The sequence below is a fragment of the Oreochromis niloticus genome, linkage group LG15 (genome assembly GCF_001858045.2).
Source record: "Oreochromis niloticus isolate F11D_XX linkage group LG15, O_niloticus_UMD_NMBU, whole genome shotgun sequence".
Taxonomy (NCBI): Eukaryota; Metazoa; Chordata; class Actinopteri; order Cichliformes; family Cichlidae; genus Oreochromis; species Oreochromis niloticus.
Genome location: NC_031980.2, coordinates 18,827,785 through 18,847,264, shown reverse-complemented (window position 1 = coordinate 18,847,264; position 19,480 = coordinate 18,827,785). Strand labels below are relative to the sequence as shown.

At 39.4% G+C, this 19,480-nt stretch overlaps 1 long non-coding RNA gene across 2 annotated transcripts; it reads right to left on the bottom strand.

Moving 5' to 3' along the window:
* Positions 1–1,910: 1,910 nt before the first annotated feature.
* Positions 1,911–14,088, bottom strand: LOC109194740 (uncharacterized). 2 transcript variants are annotated; one of them, XR_002056500.1, is made up of 4 exons: positions 14,016–14,088; positions 3,263–3,349; positions 2,617–2,713; positions 1,911–2,113 (listed from the first exon to the last, which is right to left on the bottom strand). It is a non-coding gene; the product is annotated as an uncharacterized LOC109194740 (long non-coding RNA). The 2 variants fall into 2 exon arrangements; XR_002056499.1 differs by lacking the exon at positions 14,016–14,088 and having other exon boundaries at positions 3,263–3,525.
* Between the last annotated feature and the right edge of the window lie 5,392 nt (positions 14,089–19,480).

Below are 19,480 nucleotides of genomic sequence, written 5' to 3'. Positions count from 1 at the left end.
ACTTAAAATACTGCCAGCACTATTTTTTTTCCCAAGAAGCCATGTCAAATGGACAAAGCAGATGAGGAGGGCAGGGAGACCATAGAGAATTGAGTCACTTTTCAAAAATAAAAAGACCTTCTGTGCTCTAGGTGTGATTCAAAGCTTTGTGAAGGACAAGTCATCTGCCAACATGTAGGGTTACTGTTGTGAAGGGATGTTTTCATCTTATTCTAAACCTAATTACACAATCACACACCCAAAACAAAGACAAATCAGGAAGTTTAAAAAAGGCGAAACATAAAGATCCAAACCATTTTTTTCTCCGGGCTGGTAAACCCGGTAACCTTCTAACATGGACCTAGTAAATCTCTTAAATTTCACTGGGTGTCTCAGCAGACATCTTGTACATAGCAGTGGGACAGGGGCACCACTGTCCGTAATCAGGTTGATGGCATACAGTTTCTCTCCACCTGCAGTCGGCTGCAGAGTGGTCCTTCTTGATCAGTTTATTCAGTCTGTCGGTTGCATCGGCTCCGGTGCCGCTCTCTTAGCAGACTACGTACATTGCACTGGTGAAATATTTCCACCGTCTGCTGCACATGTTGAAGGATCTCATCTTCCTTGGGAAATAGAGTCAGCTCACCCCCTTCTTATATATAGCCTTGGTGTTGATCTTCCAGTTCAGTATGCTGTCAGTGTAGACACCCACATTCTTGTAGTCCTCCACCAAATTGACATCCTCTCCTGGAATGCATGGAAACCAACCAATATAATTAAAAAAAACCTTCATCTGAATTTACATTTCTTCCTTTCTAATGCCTGTTTTTACCATTTATTTTATTTTTAGTCACTGAAAGATTGCCATGTGTATCATATTCATCTGTATTTTCAAATAAATCACAATCAAATCCTGGTTTTTGGTTTTACTTATGGAATGGATTTTTTCTCTCCCCTCGCTTAAAACTCCTCTGGCTTAAAGTGTCAGCTCCAAGTCTGAAAGGTCAAATGAAAACGTAATCTGTCATGCATTTATGTGAGCATTTTCCTTTTTTTATGAGCTCATCTAACCCCTACATCCTAAGTATTCAGCCAAAGATTCTTTAAAAAGCTTTGAGTGAAGCGTAACACAGCTGCTGCTCTGCTCACATTGCTGACAGGTACTTAAGAGAAGCATTTATTTCTCATTCAGTGGATATCAAGCTCATTCAAAATCTACACCCTTTTCCCAAGGGTGGTAGATTGGTAGTCAAGTGCAGCCCTGTTTTCATCATGCTTTCAGCACAGTGCTGCTCGCCACAGCTGCCAGCACTCCAGGTACCTTTTTCCATTTTTTTGGGAGACTTGCTCACTTCTTTAACTTCACCATGTGTCAGGCTTTTCAGTGCCTTTCAGTTTCCAAGGGCAATGGGTGAGAATAACAACAATTCTAATTGTGGTTGCCAAATCTCAAAATAACAAGTCCTGTAAATGTGTCCTATTTTATTAATTCATTAAATGACTTTTTTATGTTATTTCTGCAAGAGGAAAAAATGCTTGTTAAATTCTATTTTTAATAAAAAGAATTCACCAGGAATTTTTAGCATAGGGAGAAAACCCATGGGTGCAGGGTAAGAAGAATTTAGTCCTACAGAGCTACAGTAAAAAAAAAAAATCAATAATGCACTGAAATAAAGAGTTTTTCATTATATTTTATATATAAGACGTCGGAACAACCAGTACAGCCATATTTAGACATTTCCTTGTAATAAATTATATTTCTATAAGTATTGATGACATCTTACACCACAAGCCACTTTACTGGGGCATGGTACAAGGAGCTGCAAAGAATTTCAGCAGCCACCTGATAGCAGTCGCCACATTTATTGTAGCTATTGTTTGGAAACGGACGCCACTGAGGGAAGAGCAGGTGTAAATAATTTGATTTGCCTTTTAACCGACTTCACTCCCATTCATCAAGGACAAATTCCCGAGCTCCTCGAGGTAGAAAGCAGCCAATTTCGATACAATGGCATTCACTGGAGGTGAACAGGCTCTGGTTATACCTACATCCTTGTAAAACAAGCCTCCTCCCACTCAGTTGCCATTTCTCTGTTTGCTCATTGGTCTGGTTTGAGCTAACCAGGTCAATCCCCTATGTAAATAAATACAAAAAGAATGATTACTTCTACCTAATAACAGCCAACAGACTGCTGATAACTTGTTTAGGATTAGAAGTGAGGGTGTGTTAAAATTCATGCTTCCACCTTTTTCTATTTGAGATAATCAAAAGGAATTATTTTAAGTGTAAGGCCAGGATGCATGTAAGAGATTTGATTTCAAAGGTAACACCTTCTAGTTTCTGAAAGCATAACAAAGCATGATTTAGCATGTTGCAATCTAACTGCTTTTAAGTAGTTCAGCGGTGACCTGGTGGATGTTCATTTTTATTGTCAACAGGAGATAAAAAGTATATATCTATGTATAGAATTATAGGTTGTCTGGTAACATAGTCTCAAAATAATGCGCTTTCCTCCTACACCTTATATTTCTACAAATACAGCTTTATTTTAATCCAGAATGCCAACACAGTCATGCTGCAGTCACACTAAGTGGTTGGAGACTGAAGCACATTTAATAAAACTGTGATCTCGTTACCTTTGAAACGGTTGCTTTGAAAACAGGGACCCCATCTGTGACTACTTGCAACTTTCTTGTCAGTTGCCAGTTTCAACGCATGTTTGGTGCTTCACAACTGCAATAAAATGGTAATAAAACACAATGAGTCTGCCATCAGTTTGCAATTGAATTGGGTTAACTTAGCAGTTATATGCAATCTGCTTGTGACAATACAGAAATTAACAGATGAATTTAAAATCTGCTGCTGTCTACATGCCCTGAAATTCACACTACTTACATTCAGAGTCCAGCCAGAATATCAAAGATTTAAATGAGAAATTCAGAAATTCCTTCACAAGAATTGATGTACTTGGTGAGTTGCAAGATGAGTTGCACCTTTTGGGGAAAACTAAATCAGAAAGATTGCAAAATGGTAGCAATCTGTCTGCACCTGTAAATTATAGGTGCAAAAGTACTGTGTGCTAAACCTGTGGGCAATCATAAATAAATAAAAGAATAATTAAAATTTGATCTAATCACCAGTAGATTTTCCTACTTGTAAGGAGGTTGCAGTGCTATTTTTATTTTAGTCTGTCTGAGGCAGTTGATCGTGGCATGGAATAAATGCATTTTAATTCATGTGCATGGATGTGGTAAGCCAAGGAAGAGAAGTAAGTACACTTACCTACAGTGGAAGGATAAATCTGCCCGCCACTTCACAGCTGAAACTGTTTTGCTTTGCACGTCTGTTTTGCTCACGTTTCCCTGTTGACTGTGGAGTGACTCTATGAGAGAAGGCTAGGACAGTCGCATTTGCAGTAACTCATAGGTTCCTTCAAGTCCAGTATCACATCATGTGTTTCACTTTTGCTTTAAATTTTTTTTTACACTAATTCTAAAGGGATACCTCCTGTCACAATGTAGAGGTAAATATGTGGTTCGTGTCTTCTCATTAGGAAACTGTGTCGTCCAGGAAGGACAAGTCAAATATAAATGGGAAAAGCCATTAACTGCAATAAATGAATGCCTTTATTTTGCACCAGCAAGAAAAATCTACTGTGACGTCAGGTCAGAGAATTTAATGAACCACACTTCTAATGAGTAACTACCAAAGACAAAGTAATTTCCTTTCCTGTGTAGACAAATTACCAATGCCAAAACAAGAGAACAATTGGTTGAATAATAGGCTGGCTGTTAATGAGTTCTATGGTGCCAGGCTTTCCTCAATCAAACTGAGCGACAAAAGTAATTTCAGTGAAAGTTTTAAAACTTTAAAATGTCAGTATGTTGTGATGATTTGACTTTTAGAAGCGCGTGTCATGCTAATCCATCTACATATGGATTTTCTTGTGAATCTCATTATTTAAAAACTAAAATCTTTCCCTCCCCATTTTATGCTCTTCTCTTTTAATCGTGACTAAACAGCTTAACTATCCACCGCTGGCTAATAGGAACAAGAGTTATCTAATGCCAAATGATGTGTGCTAGTCCTTTCGGCAGAGATGATTTCTTTGGCATTTAAATATTATTTTATGCAACAGAAAAGACAAAAACAGGGACACAATATGCTGAATTTTAAATGCTTTCAAGTTTCTGCCTCGGGACAGACAGCAAATGAATGTATCATAAACAATCTCACAAGATAAAGAGCCAGTGATGCATTGTGAAAAATCTTCAACAATGCCAAGATAAAAAAAAAAAATATATATATATATATGAAAAAATTGGAAAATTCTGTGCTTTCAAAAGTTACAGTTTCTGAAAAGTGGAAGAATTTCAAGTGGCAGCTGTAATAAAACTACTAAGAGAAGCAGAGGGAGAATAGCAAATTAACCAGCACAAGTCAACAAGACGGACAACATAAGTCTACAGCTCTAAACTGCTTACACGTTAACAAGAAAGCTCTGATTTTTACGAGGACCAAATTTCATTTTTTTGTTCCCCGCCTATTTTGCACCTGCTAAATCTTTTGATGTGTGCAAATACTAGATAATTCAGAAACCTAATTATCTGTCGCTGCTTTCATTTACGGTAAGCTGAGAGTGAGGCGACTGCGGCCTGGCTGACAGCCTCCGGGTGATGTGAAAGCAGCTCTATTGTGAGGCAGAAAGTGAGACTGTGGAGAGGATAAGCCGTGTTCATTCAGACAGGAGCTGGGATGCTGTGATGCAGCCTGGCAGAAGCCACTCCTCTGTGGTGTATATGCCTGCTGGAATGACATAACCTTGCTGTGCACTCAGCAGAGGCATGATGCCATCCAGCTAAACAACGACCTGGGCTCCCTGCAAGGCGTCTAAGCTGGAGTGACATGACTTGCTGTGATAATACTGCCAGCAATCCCAACATAAGAGCATGATGGTTTTAAAATGGCTACAGCTGTCTGATACGTTTGACTGCCTCACTGCTGCATAGCTAACAAACCACTGAATCATATGTGGACTCCTAAACTGCCTTTGTGTGTAGACCTGAATCAAAATCTCACTAATCAATCCAGGAATGTGTATGCAAGTGTGAGTCTGCCTATCTGGTCTTTGCTTTTGTCTACAACCATTCATCCAATCCACTTCAAATTTGGTGGCTGTATTGCTGGGGACTACATTAAGTGCAGTGCCAAGTTTGAGGTTGTTCAGCTGAGCAGCTCTTCTAGTTTGGCTAAAAATGGTTCTCCTTTACCAAAGTTTCCATTTTTTTTTGACAGCTGTCTGCTCCACTCTGCCTGGGAGGAAGGACACATGTGTCTGGCTGTCTGTCAGCAGCCCGACAGACAATGAAAAAACCTACCATTTGCTAGATTCATGCTCAGTCTGGTGTCCTGGTAATCCTCAAAACACCTCACCAAACCCAGAAACCCATCATCTATCGAACCAAACACACATCCCTGAGAAGCTTTCACCGTTTATGCTATACAAAGAGTCCCTCCTGAAAGCGATCACTCCTGAGTAAAGTCAAAGGACCACACTACTCCAAAATTGACTCTTTAGCCCTATTCCACTGAGAGCCTTTTTGAGCTTGAGTGGAAAAACTTTACATATTTCTTTGCTGTCAATATACAGATAAAGTTGATAAATTGTATCATGCTATATGTGTTCTTTTGTGGACCTTGTATATACCACTAGTTAATGGGATTGGACCAAAAGCCAGTTTGTAACAGTCACAGTAACAGCAACTACTTCAGTGCAACACGTTTGCATGCTTGTGTTTGTGACATTATAAATTCAAGGTGACTTCCCCTTATTATTTATCACCCACCTGGATCCATTAGCATTAGCCCTGCTCTCTGTGCTCGGTTCATGTGCTTTGTGTTTATTATCAGCAACATTCTCAAATGTTTAATGGGTGTATCCTTATAACATTATTTGTGTGTCTGCTAGCTTTCATAGCAACCAATTACCCGCATGCAAGGTGTTTGGGGGACATTGGTAAATTATAGCTACAGAAAATTACTAGTACACACACACACACACACACACACACACACACACACACACACACACACTGATACACAAAATGATAGACAATCATCAATCACACCTTCAACAAGGACAAATTTCATTCAGATTAATGATTATGTTGTTCTAAAACATGGTTTCTGTTTAGAGCAGATCACAATCTCTCTCTGGTAAAATCTCATAAAGTGATACACAGCCGGGCCTCTAGCTAGAACAGGATCCGCAAGTCTCTGCAAATGACTCAGGACTTCGGCATGGGCATCACTGAAACTGGGTCTGCACACATCCCAAGCCTCGCAAGAGCATCCTTTATCTAATTTTAGGAACTGTTATCCAATTTTTAGAAATGAGATAAGAATTACATGGACCTTCCTGGCTAGATAAGTTGATAAGAACAAATTGTAGACATGGAGACTGAGTGAAAATATGCCCTGAAAGGTCACCCTTCCAAATTTGATGGTATGTGGTCATCTTTGCTTCTCTGATACGGAGCTTATTGCAATAAATGCCCCTGCATAAGACATCTGAGTCTAATAAATTTCCTTTCACATGAAGAAACTTTTTCACAACAGTAGTTATTTAAAGGTCATTTTTCAGCATAACTTGATCCATCTGCAGAAAAGAAAAAAATGTTTTGTGCAAGTAATGTCTAAATTGAAACGCTAAGTTTGTATATCACATAAAGAGAACGCAGGAGTGAAACAAGTATGCCATTTGTTGAAGTATTTGGCAGCTAGTTAAAAACACAGAAGAATCTATCAATCTTAAAGTTACAGAGTGTAAAATCTCACAGCTAGACATCTGAATTCTGTTTTCGTTTTCTGTCTGATCTGTGGAAGGCTGTCTGTCCACTGTTTACCTCAGCTGCCAATGTCTAGTGAGAAACGTCTACATCCATTTACTTAAATATGAGCCGATGAGTCAGTGAAGCTCACTTCTGTCCAATGACAGCGATGGGGAGGCGAGGTGTTGAGGATATGGTGACCTTTTCTGTCGGTAAGTTGCTGGCGTAAGCTTAGCTTCTTTGGTCATTAGGACTTCTTATCTTCTCCTAAGATAAAACACAGGTCTGATTCTTTACATCTTGAGTCTGAGGGTGCAGATGTGAAATAGAATTTGCCTCCATGGCTTGTGAATGCCTATGACTTCTCTTTTTCTCCATCTTTGGTGTACTACATATGTGACAATATCCATCTCGGCCACCGTATTCACAGACCAGTGTCCAGTCTGATTAATGGATTCATTGGTTGTCCATGAGAAAATATCAGTTTTTGGAAGTCATACGTACACACTAATCAATGTATAATTAAGTATATTCTTGTCTTCTATTCAGTTGACTGTACCTTTAAAAAACTGACCTGATCTGTACTGATATTTGTTGTGAAAGAAACAAATCAGGAGCTAATTTCAGGGCCTAGATGTAAACAATATTCATATATCTGACAGATAATTAATTGTACAATGCAGATTTAGATATGACGTTGATGCATTTGAAGCCATGCTGCATATTCCTCCCAAGTACAAGGAAGTGATGCTAGTTTTATAGCTCTGCAGTGCAACAAGCACCGGTGACCATCTGTCCACAGGCAGACTGTCACGCTCGAGTTTCTCTGCATTCATGTAACGCTGTGAAACTTCATCCATCCCAGTTCTAAAGGGCTAACACGATTTCATTCAAAATGTCAAGGGTTGCTGCTATAATTCATTTAGAGTGTAGATAAAATAAAAGGATAAACAAATGTCCACACACTAACAGTGACACAGCAAAGATTCATAGCTCAAATTTTGCTTTCACTGGGATATAATGCAAATGTAATTAACTTTTCCGTTTCTGCAAATTGAAAGGTGGGTTAACTGATTTTACGTTTATAAGAGAGATTGTAGCTACATGTCTTTTTTTTTTTTTTTTTTTTTTTACTTTGACAACACAAATAAAGTAAACTTATTGCAAAACTGCCTTATTGTTTGGATTATTCAAAGCTTAATCTTCTGCACTTTTGCTTTTTTCTGTGGGACTGTTGTTCTCTTAAAAAGGTCAGAGAAGATTTTAAAATTCATGGTAATTCAAATCAAATAGCAGTTTGTTCTACTTATTGTGTAAACAGCCTCTGGTATCAGAAGTGCGGAACAAAATCTTTTGACTAACTACGGAGAAAAATGGAAATTTCTTTCTCCATATTCACTTACTGAGAAATAGAACAAGCTCTTTGTTATGTCTGCTATAATCCCACCGTTTCAGAAAAGAAGCTCAGGGGACCATAAGTCAAAGTTTTTTCTTTGTCAAACTGCAGTTTCAAGGGTCAACGTGTTCACCCTCAATCTCGTGAGCCGGTTCTGTTGATTTGTTGTCAGAAGATTTCTATATTGCCTTTGCTCCCAGGCCCATTGCAGACAACTCTAACCGGAGATGTTTCCAGCGCAGCTACTTTGGAGTACGATGAGAGAATATAAGTGTCGGTGATCAAAGGCTTAAAGCTGAATTTTGGAGTTTGTTGTCAGCCTCCTCTCTTGGTTAACCATCAAACACTGATGTTCAACATTTCCACTGAACTAAATCCACCACAGAAAATACAAAGATATCAGTTTCTCCACCTAAAGTTTCCTCTAAAGACCAATTGAAATGCTCAGAATGCAGTACACAACTTTACAGCTGAAGGATCCTTGAAATAATTTGCAATGAATCATAAAACTATGCTGTCTTTAACCTTAAAGTCTCCAAGCAGCAATGGTGACAGTTTTATTGGTAACAGTGGTTCCAACTATGATTTTTTCAATCTACTATCAGTTTGAACAGGAAACAGGAGGAACGATTTGTTGTTTAGTCATTTGTGTTATTTCACTAAAATATGGTGGACCCCCCTGTGTTAAGTAAGTGCTTCAAATTTACTCAATGAAAAAACCATAATAACAGAAACCAGTCAAGCAAACTTAAACTATTTCTTATGCCTTATGTAATCCAGTTGTGTGGAGCTGCTTGACAACTTGTCTTTTTAAAGTTAACTCAATAAGACTTTGTTACTTTTCGTGTAATCTTTTGGAGTAACCTATGGCTTAGGCCAAATATACAATATCCTTTGCTGTGTTGTACGTGTAGATGAAAGTTTCAGGCTATACATCCCTTTGAAACCACCCAAGTTTGGCGTGAAGTTCTGGTGAAAATGTCAAGCTAAAAGCTAATTTTTGTATAAAAATGATTGAGTTGAGTTGAGAAATGCTTTTATTTGTCGGTTGCAGTTGCCCACAACTGAGATGACAGACCTTGCAGACTGTATATAAAATAAAACCATAACTAGTTAGAACATTGCAGAATATCTATCATAGATAAAGAAACAGTTTAGCTAGAGCTGCTAAAAGAAGCATTCCAGTATAAAGAATAATGGGGTCCTAAATTACCCTACTCTGGTTTACAAGTGCCAACATCAATTGGTAACCATTTAAATGAGTAGAAGAAGTAAACTGTGGCTATTGCTTCTGTCATGGTCCTGGGCCACGTTGGCCCAGTATTCTTAGTTTTCATGTGTTTTGTACTGTTCTTTCATTATGCCGTGGTTCCTAGGTTCTGTTAAGATGTCCCTTATTTTGGTTACCCCCTGTGTGCTCCTCTGTGTATCTGTGAGCCCTCGTTTCCCCTCCTTGTGTTTCATTCCATGTCTCCCCAGCCCGCTACGCCTGTGCTTTCCCCGTGCTCTCCTGTCTCTCTCTCCTCCTGTCTGCACCTCTGTACTTCCTGTTTTACTTTGACAGTCTCCCGTCAGTGTCGCGTTTCTCCTGCCATGTCTTGTTACGATTATCTGTGTCAGCTGTGTTCCCCGTGTGTCCCCACTTCCCTCGTTACCCTCTGTGTATTTATGTGCATGTCTCTCTCAGTTCAGTGTCGCTTCGTACTGTCATGAACTCGCTGTGTGGAGGCAGATGAGGACCCAAACGCAAAACTCACGGAGACAGGAACTGAACTCAAAATCACTGCTTTATTGCAGGCTATACAATGAAACAGAACTAAACTGGGAATGCTAACAGAAGACCGAGGGAACACGGGAAGGCACACAGGTTCGGGAAAGAGACGTTGACGAAGCGACACTGAACTGAGAGAGACATGCACATAAATACACAGAGGGTAACGAGGGAAGTGGAGACATGGAATGAAACACAAGGAGGGGAAACGAGGGCTCACAGATACACAGAGGAGCACACAGGGGGTAACCAAAATAAGGGACATCTTAACAGAACCTAGGAACCACGGCATAATGAAAGAACAGTACAAAACACATGAAAACTAAGAATACTGGGCCAACGTGGCCCAGGACCATGACAGCTTCTATTATTTCTATTATGCCCTAATATAATCTGAGATATGATATTTGACATGTTATCTATCATAAAATTCTTAACTTCACTAAAGGTGACAGGCTGCTTAGTTTAAATAGAACTAATACACTAAGTGAAAAAACATGACTATCAACCAAAGAAAACTAAGAATAACTGATTTACATAAAACATCTATGTAAATAGTCCAGTATTGAAATGCACTAACATTTCTATTTTTACCATTCAAAGCCGGTTAGCTCAACCTATTTGCACACGCATTCATGAATCATTATATTCAGTGTACTTTAAACGCTTTGTCTAATCACATATGGCCAATTTAGAAACACAAATAATGTTACATGCATGTCTTTGGACTGCAAGTATGCAAAGCACACATTCCTGTGTAAACAGACTTTTTTTTTCTCTTTGCATGAAACACATCAATTTCGAGGAAATTAAAAAAAGAGAACTCAAATAACTCAGAGCTAAATTTTCCTTTTGAGACCATGAGAGACTAAATCGATTCTAAACATGTGATTTCATCAATAAGCTTCTGAAGTCACCTGATTTTCAGTTTTGGTGCAAACATACAGACTCAGCTCACCTTAAAGAACCGTTTAAGCTCCTTTCTTTCATCCTAAATTGAGTACACCCCATCTTAAAACTCATTTAATTCCAATCCACAAAAGCAGTGGAGTGACCTCTGTGCTCAAGCTAAATGTCGACTTGATCAAGCAAGCGCCTGCTTTCAGATTGGGCCATGAAAGCAAATTCACTTCGACCCTCATGTGTTCCCTTTCCATTTCCTAAACACAAGATCTGTACCTATGAAACAGCTACTGCCATCTCTCATCTCTGATGCACTAGGCATCCTCTTGAAAACTCCTGCAGCATAACTCTCTGTCATAATATCTGAAATACTTTTGTTTGCAGTAAATTCACCCACACCTAGAAACTGTTAAACAAAAAGAGCATGTTGCCAAAATGTTCCATTCAGCAGTTATAGGAGGTAATACGTTCCTGTAGCTGTCAGTGTTTTAATGACCATTTGTAGTAATGCACCCCCTGGGTGTACAGCTGCTGATTACAGTATGATGTATCTCAATTTTTATTAAGCTGGTCTTTTTTATAGGAAGCTTGGATGAACATGGAGCTTTGTATTGAGAAATTACATTAATCTACTGCTGCTGGCACAAATAAAGATAACAATACGTATTTGAAGAACATTATCAGAAGTATTGTGTGGCTGTTGTGCTTACTTTTACACAGAGAGCGAAACTTTATAAAGCTATGCAATAAAGTCTTCATTCTCTCTTAATCCAGTTTATCAACTTATGGTGAAAAATAACAGGACGGATGGGTTTAATTTTTGGCATTTTCCCTTTTTTGGATAGTGACAGAAAGGTAGTGGGATCGAGGGAATGACATGGAGCAAGACCCCCTGATGTTGAGGACAGCGCTCAGGCAATGTAATAAGAAAATGAGCTCTTATTGGTCAACTGCAAAAATGTAGGAAACAATAAAGCGACAAAACCAAAGGGAAACACAAGTGTGTATGTAGGTAGGAGACAAATTACACAAGTTGACACAGGTATGAACAGGTTGGAAATTCATGTGGGGCAATCACAAAGAAGAGAAGATTAAAGACACAAAATAAAAGCACAACGAGGAAAAAACAAGGAAAAAGAATCCCCCCCCCCAAAAAATAGGAAGAAGGACACATAAATATACAGACAAGTTAGGGAGGCAAAGACAGGACATACTGAGGGCAATAGGAACCTAACACAAGACGACGTAACAATTAAATGAAAACAGTCATTATTTGATCTTAGCTCGGAATCCAGATAGCAGACAACACAACATACCTTGACTCTAATGCTAAACCATTTAATAGTGAAGCAAATCTGTGTTTGACCATCCAAAAAACCCCAGAAAGCGCACAAGAGGGGTGAAGAAGAGAGTGCAGGCAAGGTGGAGTGGATGGAGACAAGTGTCAAGGGTGATTTGTGACACAAGGATAGAAGCAAGGGTGAAAGCGAAGGTTTACAAGATGGTAGTGGGAACTGCAAGGATGTATGGCTTAGAGATGGTGGCAGTGAGAAAAAGACAAGTGGGCCATCTGTAGGTTTCTGATCTGAAAATTCTGAGATTTCCATTGAGAGTGGACAGCTCAGGAGCGCTTTGGAGACAAAGTTAGAGAGGCATGGCTGAGATGGTTTGGACATGAACAGAGGAGAGACAGTGGATTTTGAAGATTGAAGCAGGACAAAAAAGGAAGACCATGGCAAGGTTCGTGGGTGTAGTGAAGTAGGATGTGCAGAGGAGCAAGCTGGAGATAGGGTGAGATGGAGGCAGATGATCTGCCGGTGAAAGGGAGCAGGTGAAAGAAGCTGAAAAAGCTACACCAAGAAGTAAAAGTCAACTTTTCAGACAATTGTGATGGAATCATTAAAGTCAGTCGGCTGAGGCTGCAGGTTGTACAGGTGATCCAAGATAATGCAAACAGGAAATCTATTTGATGTATTACCTTAGAATTACATCAAATCTTCATTTAAATTTTAAATCAATATTTCAACAACAACAACAACAAAAAAAAAAAAAAACTGTCAGTGAAGCAAATAAATACTCATGCAGTCAAATTCATGGACCAGACAAGGAAAATTCAGTGAGACAAACTGTTCATCTTCAGCCTCATCCTGGCTCTCGTTGTAAAAACAAACATCATTTTGGAGAGATAGTGAAAAGCACAATTTCTGTGAGAGCAGATAAACAAGTGTGTTATTGCTTAAAGAGGGGCTTATGCAAAGCAAGAATTATCTGGTCCTGCTGTGGATTTTGTAGCTCGAGATGTTATTTATGCTGTGAAAGCAAACACTGCGGCTTCATTTCAGCTTTATATGATGTAACGAAAATGCAACATTATAAAAACTAAAAAAACCAAAAAGTACAACTTTCCTGTTTTGCACTCTCAATCAGATTCATGTACTGCTAAACATGATCTTTAGATACAGCGTATTAAGGGAGGCGTGATATGCCTGAAGTGCTTGTCATCATAACTTAAAGTCTGTGAGGATGATGCACGAGGTGACCTGAGTCCCTGCTAGTCCAGTGCCAGGACCCAGAATAATGACTGCTTAGAGCATTTATACAGGGCATGCACAAGCCTGTGTACGAATGTGTGTGTGTATTTATAGTTGACTAAATAAGTGTGCAGTACTTAAATTGGCACCTCTGGGCACTTTCCATGGGTGACAGGGTGCAGGCAGAGGGCAGCAGGGTTGGGCCTGCTAGTTACAAAATTGCCCTGCCACATAAGGGCAGGAAGCAGTAACTAAAGAAACAGTGAACAGGGGAAAACTGATTCTTATGCTTTAAATATTATAAATTGAACTCTGGAACAAAAGGGAAAGTATATAAAATCTTAATTTTTTTCCTGCTTTGCTTCAGATGAACATAGATAAATAAAGGTCTTATTTTTGAACACCGTCTACATTAAAACGCTTTCAAGAATCAGAGTAACTCTATATAAATTGGCTCTATATAAAGTGTTACAATTCAAAACTTAATAAATCTTTAGTTTGGTCAATGTTACACGATATGACAACCTCTAAGCTTGTGGAGGACATTAAAAATGCCTGTTTTAAATACACATTTCATAAAAATAGATTTTCACCAAGAACCTACCTTTTCGAGTCAATATCAGGTAAACCTGCCATCCTTTGCCATGCCTCTTCTCCTGCATTCTGCCCCTTTTTTTTTTTTTTTTTTTTTTTTTTTTTTTTTTTTTTTTAAATCTACTTTTCACTGATCCACCATCTAGTAAAGGCAAAAAAAAGGAGATTTTTTCATTTTTATATTTTCCTCATATTTATCACGCTAATCTAAGTTTATTTATGGTAACTTAAAATTGCTCGTGGACATTTTTTCCCTGAATTAAAGACTTCGACATTATAACCTTACTGTTTATCTCTTTTGAACATTTCTTTTTATACTTTAATATCGAAGAACTATGAAATCTTGTTTCTCCCACTGGGAAAAATGAGGCTACATTTTCAGCTTACTGAGTATTTTGAAATTTCGAGTTACGTTACTAAACTACATAGGCCTACACACCTGATATGCTAAGCCTGCTTTGCTAGGCTGCCTTCCGGGCCTGCTTGTAGGTGATTTGTCATGACAGGAAGTGCTCAGGTGAAACAGAAGCTTCACAAGCTATTCCACTTTAACTTGTACAGTGCCTGCACTCTGGAGCTAACTCACCTACGTGGAATTATAATTATTATTTATTAATTTTTAAATTAGCATTTACATTTTCATTTACTTTCATTTTTATTAGCATTTACTTTTCTTTTGGGGCATTTGAAGCCTGTAAATATGGAAACGTGGGGAGTTTGAAAAATTGAAGAAGACCCAGCTACCTAAACGAGAAAGTGAACCAGGAAAGCACCGTATGGTATACAGGTAAGCCAGTTTGTTTCTACCTTTGCTGTGTTTGGTCTTGAAGTGTGTGTTTTAGTGAATATTTATTACTGAGCGAAGTAGGGTGTAACGAGTGTTTCCTTTACAAAGTCATGTTTTTATATAGAAAAGTGAGCTGGCGGCTGGTTTTGTGATAAGCCTGCTGTTTTTGGTAGATGTCGGAGGTTGTCACTGCATCCATTCTCCACTGGGATACAGAGTATGGAGGTAAATGTTTGCAGCTTCCTCTAAATGCACTTTGTGAATGGATATTGGTTGTGTTCATCATTTATGTGTCAGGTGATATAGCTGGCTGGCTGTTGCTGCTCTCTCAAATGTGTTTTATGGCTAATATGGCTGTGTGATATTCCACTAAATTATACTGCTGCCAATCTAAGTGCATTGTGTGTATTATTATTATTGATATTGAATGAGTCTCTTGTAGCTATTCGGCTCATTTTTCTTCTGCTGGCTGCCTGGCTTGTGACATATGTGTGTTTGTGCTTCTCGTTGTTGCCATTATTTTGAGGGGTTTCCTTTTGTCTCAGAAAAAAAACAAGTTTGAAGCATCAAGTTATAATCAAAGTGTGTTTTGTGCGAGGGGGGGAAAGTTTTTGAATGTTATTTTCTTAAAAAGACTTCAGGAATCACATTGGTCTTATAAGCTGGACCCATATTAGGTTATTTATTATTTAATACTGCAGTCAGTGCAGTGTTTATAGGATCAGTATGAATTTCAGCTGAAAAAAATAGTCTGGAACATAAACACGGCAAGAATATTTTCATCTTTTTAGTTCAATTACAACTGAGCGTTTCTCTCAAACTCATGTTTTCTTTTGCAGACACAGGGGATGCATTTAAACATAATATTTTTAACATGCCAGAATTATATCCTGATTGACATAACACCTGTCATGGTGAGAGTGGTTGTGGCAGTGGACCCCAAATGTAGACCAAGGCAGTCTGCTGGTTGAAAACTCAAAATGTACTTTTAATGATCATTTGGGATACAGTCCAAAAGTAACAGAGTCCAGCAGTGAACAAAATCCAGTAGGAAGAGAAGATGAGGAACATAAAGCAACTAGACACATCTCAGGAAGGGTTAACTCAGTGGTTCCCAAACTTTTTTTGCCAGGCCCCCCTTTTTCACAAGAAAAATGTTCGCGCCCCCCACCACCTAAACCCCCCCCCCGCACAAACACATCCTCCAAACACACACACCCATATTTTGTTTACAAACTCCATTGCGGTTTATTTCACACCTCAAACATTTAGTAAACAATTAAGCAAATACAAGTAAACGGCAATAAATTACAGGCAGTAATAAAATATACTACTAACTCTTTTACGCTACGTCCACACCTACACGGGTATTTTTGAAAACGCAGCTGTTTCTATGCGTTTGGGCTTTTCGTCAACACGTAAACGGCGTTGCGATTCACCGAAAACGGAGATTATTTAAAACTCCTTTGTTGCGTTTACGTGTGGACGAGGACTACAGAGTTCGTCACGCAACGTCAAAGGTATGTGCCTCTTTTCACGTCACGCTGTGCGCCACGTTATTGTTTACATGAGCTGGATTGCAGAATGGCAGATACTCAGATTAACAGTAACAGTATTTTGTCTCTATCTTCAGGTTTTACACGCTTACATATACACACGCAGTTACTGTCCCTCCATTTAGAAAGGCAGAGGCGTCACGGTGTAATTATTTTACGTGTAGTTGTTTTTTTTCCTGTGTAATAATATTCAACATTGCTATCAATACATTTTTCAAAAAATGCCTCTCTGTGCAAAATGGGTTTAAAAACATAAACAACTGTGGGATACTGTTTGTCGGTGATTTGAACCGGGGGAACAAATACGGCAGGATCAGCCTGATATTATTTGTATCCCGCTGTAACTTTACTGCATAAAGAGCTAACATGTCCAAAATGTCAGGAGTAGTTATTACAAGAAGTGTTTGTGAACTAAAAATCAAGAATGTGGGATCCTGTTTGTCCGTGATTTGGAGAGCCCAGCGCTGCTCCCGACGCAGGGAAACTAATTTTGCAGGGGAGACCTACCTTGGCACTTGTGCAGGTGAAGCCAAAGGGAAGATATGCTTCACCATATTTTCCTGTTTTTGGCTTGGAAGGAAGTTGGTTTGGAAACATATTTGGCGATGCTTCATCTCCTGCTTTGCGTTTGTGTGGGAGCCCCGTCAAAAACCTGTCCACAGTGTCCAAGCGCTCTTTTTTTTTTTTTTCTTTTCATACCGCGCCCCCCACCCTGCAATGGCTCTGCCCCACACTTGGGCGGGCCCCCACACTTTGGGACTAACTAATGCGCTGACAACGAAAGAGGGGAAACTAAAGCTACTTAAACTCAAGGAAGTTATAACAGCTGCAGAAAACAACACAGGTGCAAGCAATTGGGGAAAGTAACGCTAAACTAACTGAACCAATATACACACAAGACAAAGGGGTAACAAAATAAAACAGGAAGTAACATGATGTTCTCTCTGGTTTCCACATCTGCAAACCTCCAGACAGAAAAGTAGGCAAACTGTTTTATATGATCACCTTCACACCAAGGTCTTGTAGCAGGATGCTACAGACAGTAACTCCAGTGCATCCAGATCAACAAGTTCAAGCAGGGAATTCTGATCTGGAGATTTTGATATAAATGTAGACAGAGTTTTACTGCTATCAATCCTTTGCATTTGCTTTTTATTTAGCATGCAACCACACAAGCCTTCCTACACAATGTTAGGGTTAGGTTAAAAGCACTAAGGTATCGACAAAAAGTACTTTTATGGATGTGTATAGGTGAATGAGGCTTGTAATAAGAAGGTGATTTGAGTGCTCAGAGTAGAAAAGCTCTATACATGTACTAGTCCATTTAATATTTAAAGTGCAAAAGCCATCTAAATGGTAAATGGCCTGTATTTGTATAGCGCTTTACTCAGTCCCTATGGACCCCAAAGCGCTTTACACTACATTCAGTCATCCACCCATTCACACACACATTGGTGATGGCAAGCTACATTGTAGCCACAGCTGCCCTGGGGCGCACTGACAGAGGCGAGGCTGCCGGACACTGGCGCCACCGGCCCTCTGACCACCACTAGTAGGCAACGGGTGAAGTGTCTTGCCCAAGGACACAACGACCAAGACTGTCGGAGCTGGGGCTCGAACCGGCAACCTTCCGATTACAAGACGAACTGCCAACTCTTGAGCCACGATCTAAAGAATATTTTTGGTGCTGGTGACCACCAGTAACCTCAAGCAACCACCCATCAACTGCTGGAGTAGTAACATTTTTCCATAGCAATCAGATGTTGCAAGGCCGGGGTCCGGTGTCTAGGCCACAAGGCATTAACCAAAATTAGCTTGCGGTAGTTTATGCTTGTTGCCATACAGAAAGACCATGCATGGATGAAAGTAGGGTTGGAATTGCACCAGGATCACCACCCCACCTCTACTTTGACAGCAGAGATAGAACCACGTCATCTCTGCTGATATAAAGTATTTCACGGACTGACAGTGAAAGCATATTTTTTTTATTGTATTATTGTTTCCACTCTCCACTGTTTCAGGATGCAGCATTAAAGTCAGTCATCACAGGTGAGGATATGTAGACTGGACCCAGGTTATGATATTGTATTCTTCCTTCATGCATGACAACCTCACTGTTGTCTTGCAAGTGGCCTACAAATGTTTTTTTTTGTGTTTCATGACAAATACTGATTCTTGTCCCTGTTTCATTTTTCATTCATGCCATGCTTTAAAAGATATTTCAGCAGTATGGTTATATGACATATCATAATTACATCTCCACTGCTGAGCTGCCTTTCTACCGTTTGCTGCTGCTACACTCAGCCGCACACCTTAAGATCATTTCCACGTACTGATGGTTCTCTTCTGCTTATCAATGCTACGTAAGGCCTCACAAGGAGAGATTGTCTGCTCCAAGCCATGTATTTTTGTGATTTTTAATATGCGTAATGGAATAATTATCTTCTGCTGAATATCTGTTGGAGTGCTGAGTGTAGATTTATACATCTAATTTCACTTGGCTGGAGGTGGTATGTGGGGGAATGGCCACACCGCGGCTTGTGCAGAGCCCTAACAGAACATTTTCTACATTACAGCTGCTTCTGAATCTGGGTGTAATGAAGTTTCAGGATGAAGTTGCCTGACTAAAAATCACTTGTGCTGAAAACCGTACAATCCTTAGCGCACTGTAGCCATAAGAATATCTTGCAAAACTGCGATAAACAACACCGCATATCATCACATTTTTCATTAAGTGTTAACGAGACACTGTGGCCTCTCAATCACGTATTGTATTTGGAAGATGTTATGTTGTCATAGAGATGAAGAAAAACATCCTCTCATGGTGGGATAGGGGCCAAAAAGGTGAAGGATTATAAAGCTGTGCTGATGTAGATTGGATTACTCTATTATCCAGAGCCTCCTCATTTTCCCAGGAGATCGTACACGTTTCTAATCCTCCAAGGCTGTTTTTCCCTCCCTCTGTGTTATCTGCCATTTTGGCTAGAGGGAGTGTTTGTCTGATTCTTATAGTTTGTGTTACCCCGCTCCTATACACCATCACGTTATTTGGCCTAGAGAGGGGCTTTGTGCTTGTCCAATCTGGTTATTTTATAGTCAAGTCCATTACTCTGGGAAGATGCGCTTGCAGAG